This window comes from Schistocerca americana, chromosome X (genome assembly GCF_021461395.2).
Source record: "Schistocerca americana isolate TAMUIC-IGC-003095 chromosome X, iqSchAmer2.1, whole genome shotgun sequence".
Taxonomy (NCBI): Eukaryota; Metazoa; Arthropoda; class Insecta; order Orthoptera; family Acrididae; genus Schistocerca; species Schistocerca americana.
In genome coordinates this window covers 387186489-387212287 of record NC_060130.1, presented here as the reverse complement: position 1 = coordinate 387212287, position 25799 = coordinate 387186489, and the positions used below count along the sequence as shown (strand labels likewise).

The following is a 25799-nucleotide window of genomic DNA, read 5'->3' as shown; positions in this document are numbered from 1 at the left end:
CCATTAAGCTGTGCACATTCCCACTTAATATTAAAACACACAACATTGACAATTTCAATAACTTGCACAAGCAAGAATATAAAAATAGAGGAGGGAGAGGGAGGGAAGGGGGGGGGGAGAGAGGGGAGAGAGAGAGAGGGGGGGGGAGAGAGAGAAAGAGAGAGAGAGAGAGAGAGAGAGAGAGAGAGAGAGAGAGAGAGAGAGAGAGAGAGAGAGAGAGAGAGAGGGGGGGGGGGGGGGGGGAGAGGGAGGGGGGAGAGGGAGAGAGAGGGAGGGAGGGAGGGAGGGAGGGAGGGAGGGAGGGGGGAGAGGGAGAGAGGGAGGGAGGGAGGGAGGGAGGGGGGAGAGGGAGAGAGGGAGGGAGGGAGGGAGGGAGGGAGGGAGGGGGGGGGAGGGGAGAGGGAGAGAGAGAGAGAGAGAGAGAGAGAGAGAGAGAGAATAAACATGGATAGTTTCAGTTTAAAATAATGCAAAGAAGCTGCATTACAGGAACACTTATTACATTTCACTTTGTTCTCCACCACTGAAATCCAAGTTCTTCACTTTTTTTTAAAACAGACACACTGGAATGGAGAACAATCCATGCACCATTGAACAACAGAGAAATACTTCACTGCAGCCATCCAATTTCTTTTTCCTCAAGTCCCGATTGTTTAAACAGAGTTTTAGCACCAAACATGACACTCCTATCTCATATCTGTAGACTGTATACACCTGAAATCACAAAACACTGTCAGAGGATACAAGCAATTGGGAACAAGAAACGTGACAATATTTTTGTTAAGAAAAATTGCTAGTGTTTAATGTCAAAACTTTTTTAATATCTTTCAAGAAGATCTACAACGAAAATTTATGGCCAGTTTCCATGCAATCTGATACTTACAAACTGTCAAAAATAAGACACAGCTAAAATATGGTATCCTGGAAGTGGTACAACACATATTAGACACTCAGCAAGAAGAGGATGCCAAACTGAACTGAAAGATGCCTTACAGAGCATTGGTCAAGTTAAATTAGTGTCATCTAAAAGACTACATAGAAATATGGCACAATGTGTGAGCATTACACACTCTTGGCTGCCATATTTGGTAATGCAATTCCCTAGGTTTTTCGTGGCACCTAGAACTCAGCATGTTAGTACATCTTAATGTTATCTTTACTGCATATTTTCAATGCACAACATGCAACTTGTAGAAATCTCCTATGTTGTGTGATATGGTTATGTCTTGATATATATCCAGTTAAAGTAGTTAGTCTGCTTAAGTACTACAAGTCACAATTGCCAATAGCTGTACTATGTTTTCTAAATAAAATACTTTCCATCATTAGAAGTATGCTGAAAGATATTTATATATCCACACACAAAATTTTCTTACAAGTGAATCAACTGCTTCATTAGAGATGCCATAAAATACATAACTAGAAACAATCTTTATTACAGCATTTGCTGGATATAAATAATTTAAAAAACGACATCTAATAACAACATGGAGTTTCTTTAATGTAGCTACCTTTGGATGAAACTAATTTAAATCTAATTACATAATTTGCTTTAGTTTTTTAGGTAGTCTGAATGTAAATTCCAATCTCATTGCACTATGTAGTGAGCTTTTGTGGGGAGGGAATCGATGGAATTCTCTCAGCAACTGTTCAGCATTTAAACCTTCCCAGACCATCTTGCTTCCCTGGACACTGAAACTGCATTCTTCATCATGGCAGATAACAGGTTAATACCATGAGTGGCATAAGGATAGTGGAATTGATGCATAGGTGATCAGTGGCTCGGAAAATAACATTGCTAATATGATTTCCCAGCTCCACTCCCCCTATTCTTAAATACTGTGTTGCAGTATTTGAATACATCTGGCTGGCTGTACAGTGTCTGGTTAGAATTGTTAAGAATTCATTCTGATGGGTTTCTTTCACCCCATGTGTTACCTACCAGATAGTTTCATACTGAGAAATGGCAACTTAAGTGCAAATTCTCTATTGGTTCCTATTGAGCAATGTCTGCAAGGTTTGGAGAGCATATTGAGGAATGACAGTGGAGAACAATGAGGTAGCAATTCTAATGAGTACACTTAAAAGTGATAAAACAATAATAAATTCAATGAGGAATAAAATACAACAATTTCCTATAAATTGTGTACGTTTCTAGTTGATATTTACTGCATAACAGAGTATGTTGGATTTTTTCTCATATTTTAATACAAAAGGAAATAATCATTCCTCTACTAACTATCATCTCCCTAATGAAATCCTGAAATCTCCAAAAAAGATCAAAAGTGGTGCACACAGCAAACAATGTAACTTTCGACTAGTAGCTCAGAGTATTATGCTGTGTGGCGATTTAATGCTGGGCAGGATGTAATAATTTTGGCTGCAAGAGATAAATGAAAGTATTTTTATGTGGCACTACAGAATGAAACAGTTCAATTTTGTATCTATGCTCTGATAGTAGCTTTATGTGCACTGGCAACGTAAAGTCACAGATATACAACCTGGCCACCACCAGATGCTGCAGACATTAAGTCCGAGTCATTAACTTAATCTGCCAATAAAACTAGCTGCCCCTCAGAATTCTAAATCCATCCATTTCACAATCTGGCAAAACTGTAGGAATGGAAGTTTCTGGAGGAAGTGTTGTCTTCCACTCGAGCTGTTGCAGTGCTGTATCTGCTAGTGATCTACTGGTAAACATAGCAAAATGTAGACATTAAGTCGTAAGTTTGAGTCCATTCCTTCCTTTATTTTTTAAATCACATTTTGGCTGTCTGCTTTAGGTATCAGTCTGATGAAACGTCAAAGTTAATTTGCTACATTTTCTAACCCACCAGCATTAGCAAAACCTTCTTAAAACATTTCCGCAAAAGAGCTTGTGGCTATGCCAAGATCAGAACAGTTTATGCTCAAAAGCTTCCTCACCCCACAGTGGCCACCGACCACTGGCTGCCTGATATCAGCTGCCATCCAACCAGGTGATTGTGACACATTCCTGCTCTGGCATTGGTATGCATTTTTTTTGTTTATTTTTATTGCACTGGGTGTCCATAGTTAAATGCCTATTTCAAAATGCTGAAGGAAGTAAACCACTCCTTAGAATGGTGTGATAGTGCGATGCTGATAAAGCTCTTTTACAAGAATGGTGAGTGCATGCCAGTAGCCTGAGAGAAGTTCCAGAAACTCAAGTGTATGAAATAAAAAGGCACTGGTCCAGTGTCTGCTATGGGTCTGGAGAAAATGATTACAAAATTTGAAAAGACAGGTTTTCCTGAAGTGCAATGTGGCATAGGGAGGAAAGCAGTTGATCTGACATCTGTCAAAGACGTGGCCACAGCACTGTCAAAGGGGTCCAGCGGTGGAGTGCAAACGTGCAGTGCATGGGGAATTGTGCGGATGTTGGCCATGCCTCTAAGCACGGAGCATAAAATCTTACGAAATATCCAGCATTCCTATCCATAAAAAATCACTCATGTTCAGGAGTTGCTACCTGCTCACATGTCAACAAAACAAACGTTCACTCTAGAATTTCTTGCTCACACAGAAGTGGTCAGTGAATAGCCATGGAACAGAACATTCTGTGGACAGACGAAGCCACTTCCCTCTTCAAGGACATGTCAATACACTGACTTGCGGAATATGGACTAAAATCTGCATGCACATGAACTGGCAGTGATTCATTCTGCAAAGGTGACTGTGTAGTGCAGGTTGATGGCTTTGTTTATCATAGGGCTGTATTTTTTCAAGGAGATGAGTCCTGTGGGTCATGTTACCTGTACCATCAACCTCATTTCAATCCTTCAACAGCATGGATGTCTCTGTAGGATCATTTTTACATACATCTACATCTGTAATCCACAAGCCACCGTACAGGGTACTCTGTACCACTGCTAATCATTACCTTTCCTATTTCACTGAAATAGAGCGAGGGAAAAACGACTGTCTATATGCCTCCATATGGGCCCTAATTTCTCATATCTTATCTTTGTGGTCCTTATGCACAATGTATACTAGCAGCAGTAGAATCATTCAGTAGTCAGCTTCAAATGTCAGTTCTCTGAAGTTTCTCACATGTGTTTCTTGAAAAGGATGTCCCCTGCCCTCCAGGGATTCCCATTTGAGTTCCTGAAACATCTCTGTAACACTTACACATTGTTTGAACCTACTGGTAGCAAATCTAGCAGCCTGCCTCTGAATTGGTTTGATGCCTTCCTTCCATCTGACCTGGTACACATCACAAATACTTGAGCAGTACTCCAGAATAGGTTGCACCAGTGTCCTATATGTGGTCTTCTTTACAGGTGAATCACTCTTTCCTAAAAATCTCGCAACACACCGAAGTCAAGCATTTGCCTTCTTTACCACAGTTCTCACATGCTCATTCTATCTAATATCGCTTAGCAACATTATGTCCATATATTTAAATGAGTTGCCTGTGTCAAGCATGACACTAGTAACACTTTCTCTGAACATTACAGGTTTGTTCCTCCTACTCATCCACATTAATTTACATTTATCCACATTTAAGGCTAGCTGCCATTCATTACACCCAACTAGAAATTTTGTCTCAATTGTCTTGTATCTTCCTAGTCACTTAACTTCGACACCTTACCATACACTGCAGTATCATCAGCGCACAATCACGGATTGCTGCCCACCCTGTCTGCCAAATCATTTATGTATATAGAGAACAACAGCGGTCCTATCACACTTCCCCGGTCCTATCACATTTCCCTGGGGCACTCCTGAAGATAGATTTGTCTCTGATGAACACTCACTTCGAGGACAGAATACTAGGTTCTATTACTTAAGAAGTTTTTGAGCCACTCATATATATGTGAACTTATTCCATATGCTTGTACCTTCATTAACAGCCTGCATTGGGGCACCGTATCAAATGCTTTCTGAAAATTTAGAAGTATGGACTCTGCCTGTTGCCCGTCATCCTTAGTTCACAGTATATCATATGAAAAAGGCAAGCTGAGTTTTGCACAAGTGACGCTTTTTAAAATCATGCTGATTCGAAGACATAAGTTTCTCAGTTTCAAGAAAGTTTAATATATTTGAAGCGAGAATATGTTCAAGGATTCTGCAGCAAACCCAAGTTAAGAATATTGATCTGTAATTTTGCAGGTCCGTTCTTTTACCCTTCTTACATACTGGAGTCACTTGAGCTTTTTTCCAGTCACTTGGGACCTTGTGCTGGGCAACACATTCATGATGAATGCAGGCTAGGTAAGGGGACAGTGCCGTACAGCAATCTTTGTAAAACCAAACTGGGATTCCAGGTGGCTTGCGGAGTATGGATGTAGATGTAGATGGTAGATGGACCTGGTGATTTACTTGCTTTCAAATCTTTCAGTTGTTTCTTTACAACAGGGATGCTGATTTCTACATCATCCATATGGAAGTCTGTCTAATGGTCAAATGAAAGTATGTTTGCATGAGTCTCCTGTGTGAACAATTTATTGAACCTGGAGTTTAAAACTTTGGCTCTCATTTTGCTATCCTCGACTGCCACACCAGACTGGTCAACAAGGGACTGAAAGGAAGCCTTAGACCCACTAAATGGTTTTACATAGGAGCAGAATTTTCTCGGGTTCTCTGCCAGATTTTTTGCTAAGGTGCGGCGGTGGTAACTGTTGTATGCTTTGTGCATAGATCTTTTCACAGATACAAGAATCTCTACTAACCTTCACTTGTTGTCATTTGTGCATTCTCTTTTGAACCACTTCCTCAGCATCTTCTGAATTTCGTTATTAAACCATGGTGGACCTTTTCCATCATTTACCCACTTACTACGGAAATAACTCTTCAGACCACAACCTACAATCTGCTTAATCTTTGCCCATAATTCCTCTACATCCATCTTACTGGAACTAAGTGATGTCAATTCACTGTTTAAGTGAGATGTTGCTAACAACTGCTTATCTGCTCTATCTAGCAGAAACACTCTCCTAGCTTTCTTGACTGGTTTATTAGCTTTTGTAATCACAGTTGCTATAATGATATGATCGCTAATCTCCATTTCTATACTGACACTGTCAAAATGGCCAGGCCTATTTGTAACTACAAGATCTAAGGCATTTCCATTGTGTGTGGACTGCCGAGCTAGCTGCTGAAGACAGTTTTCAGAAAATGTGTTCAAAACTGTTTAGCATGACTTTCTCTCTGTAGCACCTGCAATGAATCCATAGACATCCCACTCTATACTCGGTAGGTTAAAGTCGCCTCCAACTAGTATTGAATGATCTGGGTATTTACGCACTATTGACCATAGACATTCTTTGAATGACTCTAGAACTTTCACAGAGGAATCAGGTGGCCGATAAAATCGTCCAGCAATTAACTTGGTTTCACCTACACCTGTTTTAAATGGCCAGGTAACTTCACTGTCACACTCCACTTCCACCTCAACAGAGACAATATTTTTGTCAACTTCAATGAACACTCCCCCTCCTATGGCCTCTAATCTGCCTTTCCAATATAAGTTCCAAGACTCGCTACATATCTCAGAGCTTTCCACCTCAGGTTTCAGCCAGCTCTCGGTCCCAAGAATAATTTGAGCACAAGAATTTTCTTAGAGGGCAGTAAATTCGGGAGCTTTATAACAAATACTTATTTTGAACGCCGTCTGACTTCCCTGGCTGTGAATTCACTGGTGAGTGTTCCTCACAGCACCTCAAACTACCGTCTAGCCTAAGAAACCCTCATGTGCACTCCAAAAGTATTCTGCTACCAGAGTTGCTGCCTCCTTTGTGTAGCGCACCCCTGACGTATCAAAGGAGTCCTACAAATCCCCACACAATAAAGTAGGTCTAAAAATCTGCTGCCAGAACCGTCAAAGAGTCGACAAAGCCTTTGGTTGACAACCCCCACTTGGCTCCAAATCAAAAGACCCCGATTAACTCTGGGAACAATGCTGCAAATTGTGAGCCCTGCTTGCACCCCACGTGCAATGCTAGCACCTCCACCAACTGCCTGTATGAACTGAGGATGGTCTCAGAACCCATGTGACACGTATCACTGGTGCTGATGCGAGTCACAACTTGCAGACGACTGCACACTCGATAGCCACAGGCAAGGCTGCTTCCACTTCTCAAAATAGAATAGCAACTGGAAAAAGTCCAATGTTTGTGACATACTGTTCATTTTGGTATCAGTAGAGGGGTGAAGGCAGTGGAGGCAACTCAAAATATTTGTATCGTGTGGAGGCTAGTCCTATCAGAGAAATTGCATTAGAAAAGGATTTTCTTGTTTCAAGAAAGATTATTCTAGCATGTATTATTTTCAACATTCAGGAATTCTTGTTAATTGTCATATTTGATGAACAGCAAAATTTAACATTCATGCAACATTTGCATTTAGACGGCAAGGTTCAGAAATTATGATACCTTTATGTCAACTTCTGAAGAAGAAATTAATGGCTGACCCCTAAGAAAGTACATCTCCTTGAGCTAAGCGCGGTGTGAACAGATAATATTTGGCATCCAGTGGTAATAAAAGTATGTTATGCAGTATGAACTCATCCCGAGGGGTGTTTCCATTACAGGTAACATCTTCTTCTTACACCAAGTGTTGCTACTACACGATAAGGTACTCTGCTGGCATCCCCGAAAGAACTATCAAGAAGTTTATTTGGGAAGTTGTTAATCATGCACTTATTCGTCTGATCTTCAATACTCTAAATGTTTACTTTTCCCATTCCCTATTGAACAACCATCAAGAAAATTCCTTTCTGGGTAAAACTGCAGTTCAGATCTGGCTTGGTAACCTCTAACTCTGAATCAGTATGCTTCTACAAGAACTATCCAACCACTTTCAGACTCTATTAGATAATGTGAGAGAATACATTGCTGATGATTAATTTCTATCTCACATTTACCGTCATGTATAATAACCTAACAGAAAAATGCTATTACAGAGTGTGTATGTGGACAAGGAAAAAAAATTCCTGGATTTTTCCCGAATTACTCTGTTAAAAATACACTTTCTCCCAGGTGAAAATACACTTTTTCTGTTTTAAGTGACAGTGTACTTTTCCTCATAACTATAAACTTACCAGTCCTTTGAATGGTTATGTTACTGTTTTATACGAGGTGCATTCAAGTTCTCAGGCCTCCGATTTTTTTTTCTCCGGACTGGAAAGAGATAGAAACATGCGCATTGTTTTAAAATGAGGCCGCGTTCATTGTCAATACGTCCCAGAGATGGCAGCACCGTATGGCAGATGGAATTTTACCGCCAGCGGCGAGAATGAGAACTGTTTTAAATACTTAAAATGGCGACGTTTTCCTTACTTGAACAGCGTGCAATCATTCGTTTTCTGGATTTGCGTGGTGTGTAACCAACTGAAATTCATCAACAGTTGAAGGAGACATGTGGTGATGGAGTTATGGATGTGTCGAAAGTGCGTTCGTGGGTGCGACAGTTTAATGAAGGCAGAACATTGTGTGACAACAAACCGAAACAACCTCGGGCTCGCACAAGCCGGTCTGACGACATGATTGAGAAACTGGAGAGAATTGTTTTGGGGGATCGCCGAATGACTGTTGAACAGATCGCCTCCAGAGTTGGCATTTCTGTGGGTTCTGTGCACACAATCCTGCATGATGATCTGAAAATTCTAAAAGTGTCATCCAGGTGGGTGCCACGAATGCTGACGGACGACCACATTGCTGCCCATGTGGCATGTTGCCAAGCAATGTTGACGCACAACGACAGCATGAATGGGACTTTCTTTTCGTCGGTTGTGACAATGGATGAGACGTGGATGCCATTTTTCAATCCAGAAACAAAGCGCCAGTCAGCTCAATGGAAGCACACAGATTCACCCCCACCAAAAAAATTTCGGGTAACCGCCAGTGCTGAAAAAATGATGGCGTCCATGTTCTGGGACAGCGAGGGCGTAATCCTTACCCATTGCGTTCCAAAGGGCACAACGGTAACAGATGCATCCCACGAAAATGTTTTGAAGAACAAATTCCTTCCTGCACTGCAACAAAAACGTCCGGGAAGGGCTGTGCATGTGCTGTTTCACCAAGGCAACGCACCCGTACATCGAGCTAACGTTACGCAACAGTTTCTTCATGACAACAACTTTGAAGAGATTCCTCATGCTCCCTACTCACCTGACCTGGCTCCTAGTGACTTTTGGCTTTTTCCAACAATGAAAGACGCTCTCCATGGCCGCACATTTACCAGCCGTGCTGCTATTGCCTCAGCGATTTTCCAGTGGTCAAAACAGACTCCTAAAGAAGCCTTCGCTGCTGCCATGGAATCATGGCGTCAGCGTTGTGAAAAATGTGTACGTCTGCAGGGCGATTACGTCGAGAAGTAACGCCAGTTTCATCGATTTCAGGTGAGTAGTTAATTAGAAAAAAAATCGGAGGCCTTAGAACTTGAATGCACCTCGTACACCGGCATAGAATTTCATGACACTTTAGAAAACAAAACTCGGGGAAAAAAAACACGTTTTGGAAAGATGTCTGATGTGCAGCAATAGGTACACTGCATATTCTCGTATTACAAACTTATAAATTCTAACCCCAACAAACACTGCATGATACTTTCCGAAGCATTGAAATCGATAGCACGACGCGCTTTTGTATGCCAGTAATAGTTCATGTCACGTGATCTCACCAGCCGATGACAGCGAGTATTCAGAGCATAGAACAAGTGTTGTAGTCAGTCAATAGCAACATTATTGTTAAGTAGTGCGAATACAAAAACAGGAGAAGTTAATGGTTTAAATTAATATAAATAGTGTTGCTACAAGAAAAGAAAAGCTTTCACATATAATGTTGATCCTTTTTGCGTGTATTACACTTTAAGATACATCACACAAATGTGCCAGTAAACTCTTTAACAATGACATAAAATGTCTCATCTTCTGGGTTCGAAGTTCTTGTAAATGGTCGTCCTCGAAGAGTTGATTTTTAGACAAGAGTCAAATGCTCTGCGATTTAAGAAATTCATCATACATTCTCGCACTTAGTTCATCTTGCATAAAAAGAAATTTACTTTGAAAGTAACACTTTTCAAACAACCATTCACAATATTTTCCTGCGGCTTGTTAAAAATGGTTCGTTTCAGCAGCTGCCAGAGAGCGCCACATAACAGGCACTGCCACACTTGCACAGCTACGATGACATGGGAAGCCCACATGCGTAAAACATCAAAAGATCTTACATTATGCCATAAAAGAAACAAGATATTACAGGATACTCCATGAGCATCAGAATTTTGTGAACCATACTGAAATGCATAATTTGGCTTAAGGTACAGATTCGTATGTCCAGATACGGATATAAATTTTCTTGGAGTACCAGTACTGTATGATCTCATGTTCTTTATTCTTGCATAATGCCAGTAGTGAGATACAGTAATATCCTTTGCTAGTGTATTGGTTCTTACCAGTCAAAGTTACAAAAATTTAACTGAAAACTAAAACAATAAAAATAATTCCCGGAATTCTAAAAAATTCTCAGATTTTCCCATTTTTTTCCCAGATGAAAAAATTCCCAGGTTTTTCCCGGATCTCCCGGTTGTCCCGGGTCGTATACACCCTGTATTAAAATCTGCAGCGCACTAATGTGAATTAATTACAGGTTATCACAGTAAGCTTACAACAAATGCTTATTTTAATAAAACATAAAGTACCTGTAGCACAATCATGCCTCAATCAGCACTAATTACCAAGACATTACGCACTCTGGACTTTGAAATAGTCTGTATTTTCATAAAGTCCTGTATCTTACTCAAGAGTATGGAAATGAGACAGTTGGAGTGGATACATAAGGAAACCCAGTATTCACAAAAACCAAAAATTGTGGCAGCGGAAGCAGGAAAAGGTTTTATCGAGTGTGCAGTATTTTATGTTTTTCACCCTTACACTACGGTGTACTGGAAGTAGTGAGAAGACTCCCACAAATAAGTTTTCTCAAGATATCCTTATTGATTTTCAATCTGGCTGCTTGTAGCTCTGTCACGGAGTAGGTGAAAGTCTGACCTCCATTGAGACTGGAACCAACAGCTAAGGCAGCTTTCACTTTACAGCATGAACATGTTACCTCACAGCAAGTGAACAGCTGCAGCATTCATCTTTTGATCATTATAGACTTAGAAGACATTCTTAAGAACAGTGTCACCAGGCTAACCCCAAATAGAGAAATACAAATGACAAGACAATATATCACAGACAGGAAAACATGAACATCAACAGAGTGACTTTGTAAGCTACGAATAACCAAGTTCCAAATCAAGGAAGTTTATTGTGCAAGTATACTATATGCAAAGACCAACTTAACGGATTCAGCAAATGTGTGCTGTGTAAGTTCAATTCCAGCTTCTGCTGACATTAGGGTGGAATCAGTTTTCATCAGAAGGTGTAACAAGGAACACAAACACTGACAGCAATTTATAAAACAAGTTTTCCTCAAGAAAAACTGCCACTCTGTCCACAAATACTAAAAGGACAACAAGTATCATCTACTCTTAAAGTTTACGATACAATCACTGCTGAAGTTTTGTCAATAAAAGCAAAAAGAGCCTGTGCTGAAGAGCTTTTCAGCTTGCAGTACACTTAAGACAGAGAAAACCCCCAATTAACAATAGGTTCCGAGCTGTGAGTGGTGCTGATTTTCTATGCTGAGCCTCATAGTTGGCACAGAAGTTTATTAATTTAGTCCCTGATGGTTTCATATGGATGAACCTCCACGCTACCACAATATGAGAATTACTGAGATGTAATGCAATGGCACAGGTGGGCAGTTGATCCTAGGATTTGTTGACAAAATTCATACACTGCTTATTCATGACATGAAACTACCACTATTTCATTTTATCCGTGATCATTGTTAGCTGTACTACACCCCACAGTTAATTTCTACCTGTGTAAGAAATGCGCAAAAGTGTGTGAATAACATCAACCTCCCTGGACCCTACACAAAACACAGATACATTATATGCCAGTTAGTCGGAGCAAAGTGGCCTCAACTTGTATCTTCCTGCCAGCAACCTAATTCCCTTTACTGCATACTATCATCTCATATTGAGCAAGCAGTGAAGGAAACAAAAGAAAAATTTGGAGTAGGTATTAAAATCCATGGAGAAGAAATAAAAACTTTGAGGTTTACCGATGACATTGTAATTCTGTCAGAGACAGCAAAGGACTTGGAAGAGCAGTTGAACGGAATGGACAGGGTCTTGAAAGGACGATATAAGATGAACATCAACAAAAGCAAAACGAGGATAACAGAATGTAGTCGAATTAAGTCGGGTGATGCTGAGGGAATTAGATTAGGAAATGAGACACTTAAAGTAGTAAAGGAGTTTTGCTATTTGGGGAGCAAAATAACTGATGATGGTCGAAGTAGAAAGGATATCAAATGTAGACTGGCAATGGCAAGGAAAGCATTTCTGAGGAAGAGAAATTTGTTAACATCAAATATAGATTTAAGTGTCAGGAAGTCGTTTCTGAAACTATTTGTATGGAGTGTAGCTATGTATGGAAGTGAAACGTGGACGATAAATAGTTTGGACAAGAAGAGAATAGAAGCTTTTGAAATGTGGTGCTACAGAAGAATGCTGAAGATTAGATGGGTAGATCATATAACTAATGAGGAGGTACTGAATAGGATTGGAGAGAAGAGAAGTTTGTGGCACAACTTGACTAGAAGAAGGGATCGGTTGGTAGGACATATTCTGAGGCATCAAGGGATCACAAATTTAGCATTGGAGGGCAGCGTGAAGGGTAAAAATCGTAGAGGGAGATCAAGAGATGAATACACTAAACAGATTCAGAAGGGTGTAGGTTGCAGTAGGTACTGGGAGATGAAGGAGCTTGCACAGGATAGAGTAGAATGGATAGCTGCATCAAACCAGTCTCAGGACTGAAGACCACAACAACACCACATCATCTCATTACAGAGGCAATTAACAAGTCTTACATTCTATCACACCACGTTTTATAGTCACTCCCTCCCCCCACTGTGGATATCTCATAACTTATAATACTGGATGCAGACTTATACCTACATTACAGGCTTCTTGTTGTCAGCTCTTGTGACAGAAAATTTTGTTGATTCTCTGAATATGAATTCTTAATGTAAACATAAGTAATCTGTGTGGTGAACGTCTGACATTTCAATTCTTCCAGCTCCTCCATTCAAAAGTAGTGAAAATAAATAGCAGAAAAGTACCTGTGAACTAATAAATAATAATGTAGTAATAATTAGTGAAGTTTGGCAAACTACTCCAGTTATATGATGATTATTAAAAGCTTCTGCTTTGATTAACACAGAAATGAAGTATGAACTCGAGGGTTTCTAACGATTCCTTTACTTAATTTTATTGTGGTCATTTCCAGATACAGTACAGGAATAAAAACATCTCACTTTAAATACACTTCCGCAGTGAAATTCCAGTCTATGGTTACAGCTGCAGTAGCATACAGTTATGGAGTTATTGATAATGCAGTCATTCTTTCATTGCTGTAATGGTGGCTAAGACAAAAAGAGGTAAACTTCTCACAAAGCAAAAGAAATTCTAGTTTAGTTATAAAATAAGTTGCAGTTGGAAAAATTAAATGTTCTAACTCACTGTCACTTATTACACAAGACTTGTTCAGAATATTTTATTAAAATTACATGTAAAATTACAAAGGAATGGCCAATCTGACGTGTCGAAACCTACCCTGAAATTTTTCACACAGGATGCATACACAGAAAGAAATGCAGCGTCAACATTTTAACTGCTAAGGTTCACTGCAAGTATTAAAAAAAAAAAAAAAAAGTGTTAAAGCAACTCATTCCTGCTGCACAAATAATGACTTGCAACGGTGGTTTGTTGAGGCCTTCCTGCCCACCGCACAATCTAAGAACAAGCAGAAGCAGCCATGACATGAGAAAGTAATGTGCAGTCCAAAGTGCACATATGCAGATTTTAAGCACGTAAATCATGCCAAACACATCTCAAATCAGTAATTTTCTGAATAACTTGTAGTGCATAATTGTATTTGTCATACAAGTGATTGTCAAAAGAAAGAAAAATCAAGCCAGTGTATGATGTTACATTACAGATTACATTATTTTTACAAGCAAGCAGGTGTTTTATTTTTGTCCAAATTTGTCTTGATGTTCCTGAAGACAGATATAAATCTGCAGAAATAGTAATCCACTCAATAAATGGCACTGTTGTATACAAATGTGTCATAGCATCCATCTGCTGCATAAGCAACTCTTGTCTTTTATTTGGTTGAAAGGATAAAGTGCAGTTTGCACAAAGTTTGAAACGTGGTACTTAGGGAAAGACAGGATTTAGTGTGGATGGGGCCATACTCAATTACCGTTGGTTGCTCAGTGTCTTTTTTTCAAATCATGTACACTTTATTTGAAAACAATTGCAAATAAGGTTGACAATAAGGAACAATGATCAAATTTGACTGTTAAAAACACAATGTCAAATAAAAATTTCTTAAGCAAGTTGCACTCATGGCTGAAGGCCATATTGACCAGAAATTCAAGTTATTTGTCAGCTGAAGGCCCCAATAGTAATAACTCAAAAACAATTAGATGGCTGAGGGCCTAGATAGCAAATTCTTAAGAACGAGTTAACTTCTCCAATAAATACTAAAATGTTATAAGAGAGGACAATCATTTTTGTCGCCTGAAGGCCCCAACAGTAATAACTCAAAAGAAAATCATCACAATCTGACCAATTCAAGAGAGGAGTGGTCCTCAGACAGTGCTCCAAGGAACAACCTGGGAAAGTCGCTCAACTTCGTAGATGATGAGACAGGCAGCCAAGAGTTGTATTCACTTAACCAGATGGCAAATCAAACTAATGACAGTTTAAGCACAGGCCAACACTCTTGCAACATCTACCTAGCATCTTATAACCAACACAACGTTGGAATAACCCAGGCAAGGCGGAACCGACAGACAGCACTGCGTCTTCAGAATCTGGTGTTTAGAACATCCAGCAGCAGAAGGACCCACTATGACCAAGGTAGTCCAAAAGAAACAAATATCCAAACCACAATCAAGGCGGCTGTCGAACTACACACCTTACCGGACAGCAATGGCAAGGCGAGGAAAGATACACTGCCACGAAAATATGCTAACCCCCAACTCCACGAGGCAGCCAGCAGGACATTAACAATGAAGGCTTCAGATGAAATTAGAAAATTCACTCTCATGGAAAAATTTAAAACTTGATTTACCACCTGGATATTACAATATAGGATTTCAGGAAATGACTCATCCAGTTGTGAAACTCACTGTGTAGCAGAGAAACTCAAGCATTCTAACAGGATATAGCCTACCACAGCTTCTTGCAGGCTGTATCCACGGGTCAGACTGGCATAATCAATATGGGGATGGCAGAGAATTGTGGATTCATGCCGAGAGCGTAGAAAGGCAGACTGCAACCCAGTTGTTGACTTTTATAGTCCGTAACTCACTGGCCAAGAAAAGTCTAGTGGTATCATACATAGTCCTTAATTTGAGGAAGGAATTTCAGAGAATGTATGTTTGGAGCAAAGCACTGAATGGTAGTGAATCATGGACAGTGGTAAAACTGGAACAGAAGGGAACTGAAGCATTTAACATGAGGTGCTACACAAGAATGTTGAAAATTAGGTCAACTGACAAGATATGGAATGAGAATGTTCATCACAGAATCAGCAAAGAAAGGAACATGTGGAAAACACTGACAAGAAGAAGGGACAAGATGATAGGAAATGTGTTAAGACATCTGGGAACAACCTCCATGGTGCCACAGGGAGTTTTAGAGGGTGAAAACTGTAGAGGAAGACAAATATTGAAATACATCCAACAAATAATTGAGGACATTGGGTCAAGTGCTATACTGAGATGATGAAGTAGCAGAGGAAAGGAATCTGTGGTGGACCACATCAAACCACTCTGAAGACTGATAACTCAAACTCATTGGTTTTGACTAATACTCCATTGTCTGTTCAATGCCACCCTCAAGCCAGATTCATTAAACATAGTGAGGGAGTGGCACTTGAATTATATAGTTACATGGTGTTAGATTTGATTATGTATTCAATCCGAGCACAGAGCTGTATTTAGCACATTTTCAGTGCTCTGAAGCATTACCATTCAGAAAAACAAGGGTTATAGGGTTCCAGGTAACACGTGTTGTGTAGAAGGAAAGTGAGGGGGTGGGGAATGTAGTTGTCAGTCACTGAAGTTTGGCAAATTGTATCACCAGATGGCCAGCCACGCCAGTAGTCAGATTTCATTACACCATCCTGACAGAAGCTTGGGATATCAGCCACTTTTTGCTGACCACAAATATAGAATTACTTGGTCTAGGTCTACGAGAGAGAGGTAAAAATTATGGTAGCAGATTAGTATCTTTTCCAGCATTCCTATTTTTGTCTTTTATGAGGTAATGGGCTGTAGCTCAGGGACCTTTAATGATGATAAGAGTGTCTTTCAAAAGATGGTGCTTATGTTAGTGAAGTGCCCTTCTATGGCTTTCAATGGCCACAGTGATCTCCTGTGTCCATCATGGGGCTGGCTTCTGAAGGGCAGATCTTGAGGTAAGTTGTGTGGTTTGTGCTGCTGAGTGTAAGATCTTGGTGGTTGTGTGTCTCAGGTTCTCTTCAATGATCCCATGAGGGGATGTTTCAAACATTATGTAAGTCGTAAAAGTGTAACACACAGCATTCTTCAAGAATCCAATGTATGAGGGGGGAAGGGCTGTCAAGCTGAATATTGGTATGATTGGCATAAAATGATTAGGTAGTTATCACTATCACAGAGGTCACTGGAAAACTTCCATTGAATAAAAGGGTAAAAACTAAGGCCACAGACCATAGTGTTGATGGCTGAAAATGATTCTTGTGTTGTACTAAAATGAGTGGGGAGTCAATATTTAGTATATAAAAGCCAAGATTTAACAACACTTTTTCCATTAAATTACCACAGTTAGTCGTCTCAGAGCTGCTGTATAAAGAGTTATAGGTATTCAAACAATCTAGTAACTTGGATATGAAATCTCCTCTCTTTCAGATTGAGAGAGTGCTCTGCAGCATACAGACTTTGAAAACGGGTATTCTATATTTCTTCATATGTACACCACCCCTGTAGTATTAAGTTATATTTGTTCACTAAAGATGGTCTCAAAGACCATCGTACATAATCTGCCAGAAGTTATTTTAGTGCCAATGTGGTTCTCATTGCAGGCTTGATAATAACATAAAACTAGAAAATATTTGTTGGGGATTAGGCTTCCTAAAGCGAAATGGTAACCATTTAATGAAGTGAGAGCGTTTTTCAATGCAGCAAGGTCGCGACAGTAGCCTTTACAATTCCGTTGGATTGTGTGTGTGTGTGTGTGTGTGTGTGTGTGTGTGTGTGTGTGTGTGTGTGTGTGTGTGTGTCCAATGACAACATGAAAAGTACAGAATTGTTAATCTCAGTTCTTTAGGTTTAGTATCACCTGTTGATTGTCATCAACTCCCATGATTTTGATGGCAATAACATATAACGTCCTCTTTGGAAGAAATTTCACATTGCCTACACGTAATGAGGAATAACAATGGATATTATTCATATGGAAAGGCCAAAATAATTCACTTTCCATCCCAGGGATATCATCACAAGAGCCGAAGAAAAACCTCACTGCTGAACAATAAGTAATGCTGGGACAGTGACAGTAGTGTTAAAAGATTTACAGCAGCCATTCAGAAATCTTTCATTCAACACCTTTATTATTATATAAAGTAATATCATATAGTGCTTTAGAGTAACAACTTTTGTTACTGTGAGAACTACAGTGGACAACACATAATTACAATGGTATAAATTTCTGTAACTCATATTTGGACGATTCCATTCAGAAAAAATACCTCATTAGCATGACGGATTTTGATGAAATTAAGTGACCATTTGCACATATTACCAATGAACGTTGGTTCGATTTTACTTTCACCAGTTTTATACAGGTCGTTTCAGAAGAGATGGTCAATAATCAAGGAAATGACAAGAATGATCATTCGAAATAACAAAGTCAACACACACCTTAAGAGCTATGAGCAATTCTTGATCTTCGATTTGCTGACTGAACAGAAAGCCAAGATGCAGGAATCCAATCATAAAGAACACACGAAAATTTTACATTTATCACCTATAAGCTGCACAATCAGAGTCACAGCAACACATTTTAGGGTATTAGAAAGAATGTTAAAGTGTGCTCAAAAGCTTAAGGCAAAGAAGGCAATTCTAGCACTTTCTGAAAACTGCCAAGGAAAACAATTACCACCTGCAGTTGCTGGCAGAGTGCAAGTCGCACTGAAGGTGATGAAATAGTAGCGTACGCCTTGGAGAAAAAAGGCAGTACGTCAGTTAGACTTTCATGCAGAGAGACATACATGCAGAAAAAATTCTTGCTTTGCAATTTACAGCAAATGTACGTGTGCTACAGGAATCAAAAGGGGTCAGAACTAAGGTTCTCAAAATTTTGTGAACTTGGACCAGAATGACGTGTAACTGTTGTATTAACTGGAATGCACACTGACTGTGTTTCTGTAGTTCACCAGAATTTAATCTTACGCTTAATGGAGCAGTAATAATTGAAAAATATAAGAAGCCTCTCAGCAAGGCTGTTTACAGTCCGGAATCCAAACAATACATGCTAGATCCCTATGAAAAGTGTCCTGGACCAGAATCTGAAGCACCCGCTCTTGCCAGCTATTTCATATACCATGATCTGCAAAAAATTATTGTGTACAAGCAATGGAACCATACTGATCAGGACACACTGGACACGAAGCAAATGGCAGTGGATGAATTTACTGATGTTCATTTATCAATCATGATGCAGTGTGAAGTTTCCATGGGGAAAACAGCTATGCAACTGCCCATCCATCTGTCATCTAACTGTGCCAAAATCAGAAGGTGAAATCGGAGTTATTGCATTGTCAGTGACTGTGCGCTACAGCGCATAATTACTGTACTTGTTTTTATCAAGGAGCTGATAAAATATGTAAAAACACAGTTTGCTCAAATATCCTACGACTATTATTTCAGTGACAGTTCCAGCATCCAATCAAACATTTTCTCAATTTGTGCTATCATAAGAGAGACTTTTAAATGTTGCCAGAAAACAATTTTTAACTGCAAGTCATGGAAAGTCACTATGTGATATGATTGGATGTATAACAAAGCAATTAGCAGTGAGAGGAAATTTGCAACGGCTAGTTAACAGCTTCTGCACTGAGAACATTAATGGCATTAAATTTGCTTTCATCAGCAAAGAATGAATTGAACAAAATAAAGCATCACAAGAAGAAATGTTTAAATAGGGGCATACTGTAGTGGGAGCTAGAGAGAAACATTTTTTGTCGAATGACGAAACAACAATTCAGATCAGCAGAGTTTCAAATGAAGCATCATCTTTTCTGGCTACAAGTAGTGACAGTACTGAAGAAGGTATATTAACACAGGACTGCTAGCCAGGGCAGTGTAGTGCATGCATTTATGGAAAAGGGTGATGGAGTGGAAACATCTGTGAAAATTCCACTGAGCTTTATGCACCGCCATGGCCGAAAATTCATTTTATACACCCTCAAGGAGTGACAAGTACCGGGTTTCGGAACATAAATTTATTGCAGTTATTTCATCTCATCATCAGTGACAACATCTGGTCAGCAGAATAGTTTACCTTGTGATATGTAACAGCAAATTAATGAAACCCAGAAAGATGCTAGTAGCTTGGAGTGTACATAAGCCTATGAGCCTAAAAGAGACTACTACTAGCTTTGGCCTTGGACCTTAAAAAAGAAACAATCATTAGGCTTGGAACCCTGTGGAAACAAGCCCATACAAGACTTTGAATCCTGTAGTAAAGAAAGCTACCCATGATTGCTCTTGCACAGCTAGGTGCAGCCCTTACGATGATGGGGATACCAATCTCCTTACTTTAAAAGAAATCAGCAATGGCTAAGCCACTGGGGGTCATATCAATACACTTAAACAATTTTTCATCACTACACTTACATTCCACATAAACCACAGACTACGCGAACACAAAAATGCTTTTTTTTTAAAACTAGACTGAAATTAGCATATTAGTAGCATTGCAAACTAAAAAAAGACACATTCAAAATTCCTAGTAACAAAAAAAATATATATATATATATATATATCAGGCAGACTGCTATGAACCTTACCAAAATTTATACAATACAGCAATTGGGTAACACTTGAAGTCAGTTTGGAGTGTTGTAGCTATACTGCAATAATTTTACTGCTCTGATCTCCAGCGCCTTAATAGCACACAGTTACATTTTGAAGCTTATAACTAGCTTGATTCTGTAGTTAACTAAAAAGTAACATCAACACACACATTTCTAATAAAAATATTGTCAACAATCCTCAGGATATAATAAGTAACATTTTTAATGAGTATTTCATAGATATTGTAGAAACTGACTTTTATGCTGCACATAAAGTACATGTTGGAAATCATGTTAAGGTCAAGTGTGAACCTGGTCAACTCCCTGAAGTTGAACTCAAGGATATTTTGCAGCTCATTAAAGAATGTAAAAGCAAAAAATTTGCTGTCTGGGATGAAATTTCTCCATTTGTACTTAAACAATGCCAACATAATCTTGTATATCCTTTCATACACCTGTGTTCCTCAATATGCTGAAATAGGCAACTGTTAAACCTATCTACAAAAAAAGTGATAAACAATTAGTAGAAAATTGCAGACCACTCTCTTTAACTTCCATTTTTGTTAGTTCATTGAAAACAAATTCTGAAATATATGATAGAGGATTATAATATGCACAAACTCCTAGGAGATTTTCAGCATGGTTTTAGGACTGGTCATAGCACCAAGACAGCAACACTACAATCTATCCTGGAAGTTCTTGACAAAACTGATGAGGGCATGCATCTAGCTGGAGTTTTCCTACATCTATCATAGGCTTTTGATAGGATTGTTCATGAGGTACTCATGCCAGAGATGGCATCAGTGGAAAACTTCTGCATCTTATTACATCCTATTTAAAAAACAGAAGACAGTATGCTGCAGTCACACACAATAATGGAGAAACATTAAAAAGTTGCACATCAATGGTTAGGAATATTAAATTCAGTGTGCCTCAGGGGTCGATAATCGGTCAATTTCTTTCTATTTGCTATGTCATCCTCCAAATACATTTAAAAATGATACCTTCATTACAACATATGCAGATGACACTTCAGGGATTTGTCGGGGAAATGCTAGTTAATCTACGTATAGAGGCAAAAATTTTTATAGATATGGCAAAGGCAAAGTTCGAAAATGACAACCTAAAAGACAACTTACAAAAAACAAGTATAATTTCCTTCAGTGTTGGTGATTTGCAAAATTGTACTGATTCTCAAGTTAGCTGGGAAAATCTGCAGTGAGTGTAAATTCTTAGGTATATGCATGGATAGCAAACTACTATGGACACAACAAATTGGCAATGTGCGTGCAAGACTAAGATCTAGCTAATATGTTTTGAGAAGAATAGCTCCACTATGTCAACACCCAAACAATGAGGATAACGTATTTTGATTAATGTATCGCTTTCTTGCATACAGTCTTGCATTATAGGGTGGCAGATTATAAAACACGTGTAGAATGAGTATTTCAACTGCAGAAAAGAGCTCTGAAAATATTATGCAAAGAAGGTGCTAGAACATCATGCAAGGGATTGTGTCAAGATTTTAAAATTATGACTATCTATCCCTCGTATATGTTTGAAACAATAATAGTAACTGTAGAAGATAAGAAATATGCATGTTGTAATGCAGAAATTTGTAAAAACACGCACACACACACACACACACACACACACACACACACACACACACACACACACAAAAAACAAACAAACCTGCAAACAGTCCATATATTAAATGAACAAAATATTTTAATTCACTGCCTATGGAATTTAAACTGTTAACTGGTGAAAAATTCAAAAAACATCTAAAATCATGGATCCTTGAGCAGTGCTACTATAGCCTACCAAAGAAACTAAAATCTAATTTATTATTACGTAAAGTAATTTGGACTGTATACTTTAACATCTATTATAAAATAAATTTAGATTATATACTGTTGTATCTATTGTACTACCAACTGCTATGCATATAATTACATGTTTCACGCAAATAAATTACAGCAGAAAAACTGGTTGAAATATGTCACAATGGGTCACGAAAAAAGAGGGGACCTTTTTTTTTAAGTACTTCTGACTCAAACTCACTTCTTACTCATCAGGACTTGTGATCATTCTTACAGAAACCACCAACTACATCCTATATTTGTAGAAATATGGAAGGCAGTAGGAGAATACAATTTTACATTCTAAGACTTTGTGTTGGTAAGTTACTGCAATTAAAGTTTCAAGTTCATGATGCACTTACTTCCAGAAATACAAAACAAAAATAAACATCCCTCCCCTGCACCTCAATCAAGAAGCTATTTTCTTGACCAAGTTTGCTACAAATTATCCATATCAAAATTACTAATGAAATCTTTTTTTATTATTTCACTTAAGAGAGTCCAAAAAGTTGTACAAGATGATCTAATTTTTCTTTTTGTCATGAGAATATTACCAGAGATATTATGACTCAAAGTTGCTGTAAACTCTTAGATACACTGTTCAAAGCTGCGCTGTGGGGTCAACACAAATGACACTGCAAGTATTGAACTGATGATCATAAAACTTCACCAATGTTTATCTGAAATGTGTGAATGTTCAAACACAATTTTATCAACATCCACTACGGTCTTGCAGGAACCTCTAGATTGCTGGACACAGAATGACCCATTTCACAAATTATCTTTGTGCTTGCACGGACAATTTTTCAGCTAACAAGATCTTTATTTCCATGTTATGTACCTCAATTAAACCTGTTAATCACACAAAAATTTGTTACATGATCACTCGTGCAGATGACAGGTGTCATACACAAAGCAAGCGGTCTATTTGTATACTTTGAACAGTCTTTATGACTGATTATATGATTTTTTTACTAAATCTAAATATAATACCAGTAATATTCATACACAGTATAATATATTCTAACGTCTGATCATTTAGGTGTGTGTAACAATGCAACTACTCAACAAAAGAACAGGAAAATGTTTATTTCAAAACAATGACCTAACTACTAAGCATATACAAATGGTAATTTTGTGACAAAGTGCAAACAACACTGAAATTAGGAACACATTATTTGACAACACAATTTACACATATGTCTTTCAGGTGATCTACACATGTCCAGTTGTTGCATGTAGTGCACCATCTACGAGCTGTTTTATTTCATGCTCTTCCACATATGTAACTCCTTCCACATGATCCAGTTGATTTTTCTGGCTGTTCCACAATTTCTTGAGTGCATAACAGTAATTTAGCCCTCCTCCGAACTTCACATGGAAGGCTTTCAATAAGGGAACATCGCTCTATTTGAGGCTTTGTTAGTTCCCAGCTGATTTTTTCTATAAAATCAACCCTTTTTACAACCTGATTTGAAGCCATGCAGTGGTATTTATATATGCATAAAGTATTTATGGCTGCAATGTTCAAAATATTGTGTAACAGTACCACAGGCCACCTTCTTGTATTACATGACACATTGTTCTTCTGACAAAGCTGATCTGGAAGATCTACCCCCACTTTTGTAGCAAACTTGGTCGAAAAAATAGCTTCTTGATTGGGGTGCAGGGGAGGGATGTTTATTTTTGTTTTGTATTTCTGGAATTAAATGTGTGATGAACTTGAAACTTTGATTGCAGTAACTTACCAACACAAAGTCTTAGAAGGTAAAATTTTATTCTCCTACTGCTTTCCATATTTTTACAAATATAGGATGAAGTTGGTGGTTTGACCAGTCATCAACCAAAGCAGGCACTTTTAACCCATACTTTCGTCAACAGTAGGATATTCACTAGGTGAAAAATAATTTTGGCAATTGTTCATGAATAGTTCAAGCACTTCTCTGATAGCAGCCAACTTGTCAACATCTCTGCGAACACCTCTATTATGGATATTATCAAACCGCAACAGAAACCTGAATCGGTTTCCACTCGTGCATAAATAACATGATTCAAGTTCGTTTCCCTTTTAGTTTTGATATACTCTTCCTAGAACATCTCAAAGGTCCACACAGATATAACGAAGCAATGAAAGCTCTGAATGCTATCACATCTGTTTCTTTAGCATCCTTTTCCCTAGAGAGGTTACCACGAACTTCATTGATGTATATATTAGAGCATGTTGTGATGATGCTTATTATGTTTTCATCCAAGAACAAATTCAGAATTTCTATTTCTGTCTTTTTTATATGAGCTTGATTTTTTGGTCCAGGCAAGTGGTAATAATATTACAAGATCTACTTCTAACATTCGTGGGATATTTATTTTTCCTCCATTTAGTTATTCCATCTTTCCCTAAGAAAATGCATCCTCTTGAGTTACTACTTCCTGTGACTCATATTTATCATTTTCTGACACTTTTTGTTCTGTTCCTGAATCATGACCGCTTTCATGAACACAATCCTCAGTCTCTGAGTCAATGCTATCACTGAGAGCATCTTCTTAACTCAGCTCATTGAACCATTCCAGCCATACATTAGGATCTCTACTAAACTCTGTCCGAGGTGTTTTTGCCTTTGTCATTTCTTGCACAGTCTAAAAATAAAGGGAATACTAGGTAACACGAGAGATAACTGCAATCACTTTCCATACTCCTAAATTTACGCACATGAAAGATCGACTGAATCTAGGAAAGCAATAAAGTAATATAGAATTACTTTGATTCACATTCTGGCAGCAGAGCTCACGCTGATGACCAGTGTCCTCCAGACTATAATGATGTTTCATACACAATGAATGGAGCTAACAGCCGGGGAGTTAACAGAAAGGTACTGAAAATGGTGCGAACTCTATCCAGCCCTGTCAGACAAATTGAGCGGGAAAGTCATGTGGACGACGAGTGTCATCTGTGTGAGCAACGGAGGGTTAACAAAATGATGCTTCTGTTCGGGAGGTTCGTTTCCTTCCCACCCCACATATCAACGAATATAGACTGCAACCACAATAATTATAATTTTAGAAATCTTGCTTACTTATTTCTACAGCAATTAATCTCCATTAAAGCAATTCATATATCATCTGCAAGTTTTACTGAAATTATGATCCTAATAAACATTGTAAATATCAGTAATTAAACTTTGCACTCATATATACAGTATTTTAAATAAAGAATATGCTGTTGCTGTTGTGATAGCATCTGACCATAATTCAGTAGTCGAAATGCTTGAAAAACTCAGCAGCACATATATTCTTATGACCCTTTCTAACTACAGGATGTATTAGGGTGGCATCAACAAAATTCAAGGAGTGATGGATCTCACACAGGCTATCATTTATTGTTAAGCAATACAGTCTTTTTCATTCCCTTTTTTCATCAGTTATGTGCATAAGTTAACAGCAGATGTTCAAACAGTCAATTTTGAGCTTCATGACATGATTAGCTTCGTAGAAATTACCATCCATTTCCATCATGCATGAAGAATGGCAGAATTCTCTTTCACGCTGTGGAACATGTTGATGATTCTTGCAATCTGTTCAGCTATGGTGGCAATTGGAATAATGTACACCATACACCTGACATGCAAAAACTGATGGTCAGGCGCTCCACTGTATTGTGCGGAAAGAAGTACAGTTTTTACGATATGATTACCAACAATTCCATCCAAAATGTTCATAGAAACAGA

General features: G+C 38.6%; 1 protein-coding gene across 1 annotated transcript in view; it reads right to left on the bottom strand.

Annotated features, from left to right (window-relative positions):
• Window positions 1-389: 389 nt before the first annotated feature.
• LOC124555481 (exopolyphosphatase PRUNE1-like) overlaps window positions 390-25799 on the bottom strand; it is a 158379-nt gene continuing 132969 nt past the window's right edge. Inside the window, exon 7 of the mRNA XM_047129405.1 lies at window positions 390-714. The gene's annotated coding sequence lies outside the window, so the exon portion shown is untranslated. The remainder of the gene's footprint in view (window positions 715-25799) is intronic.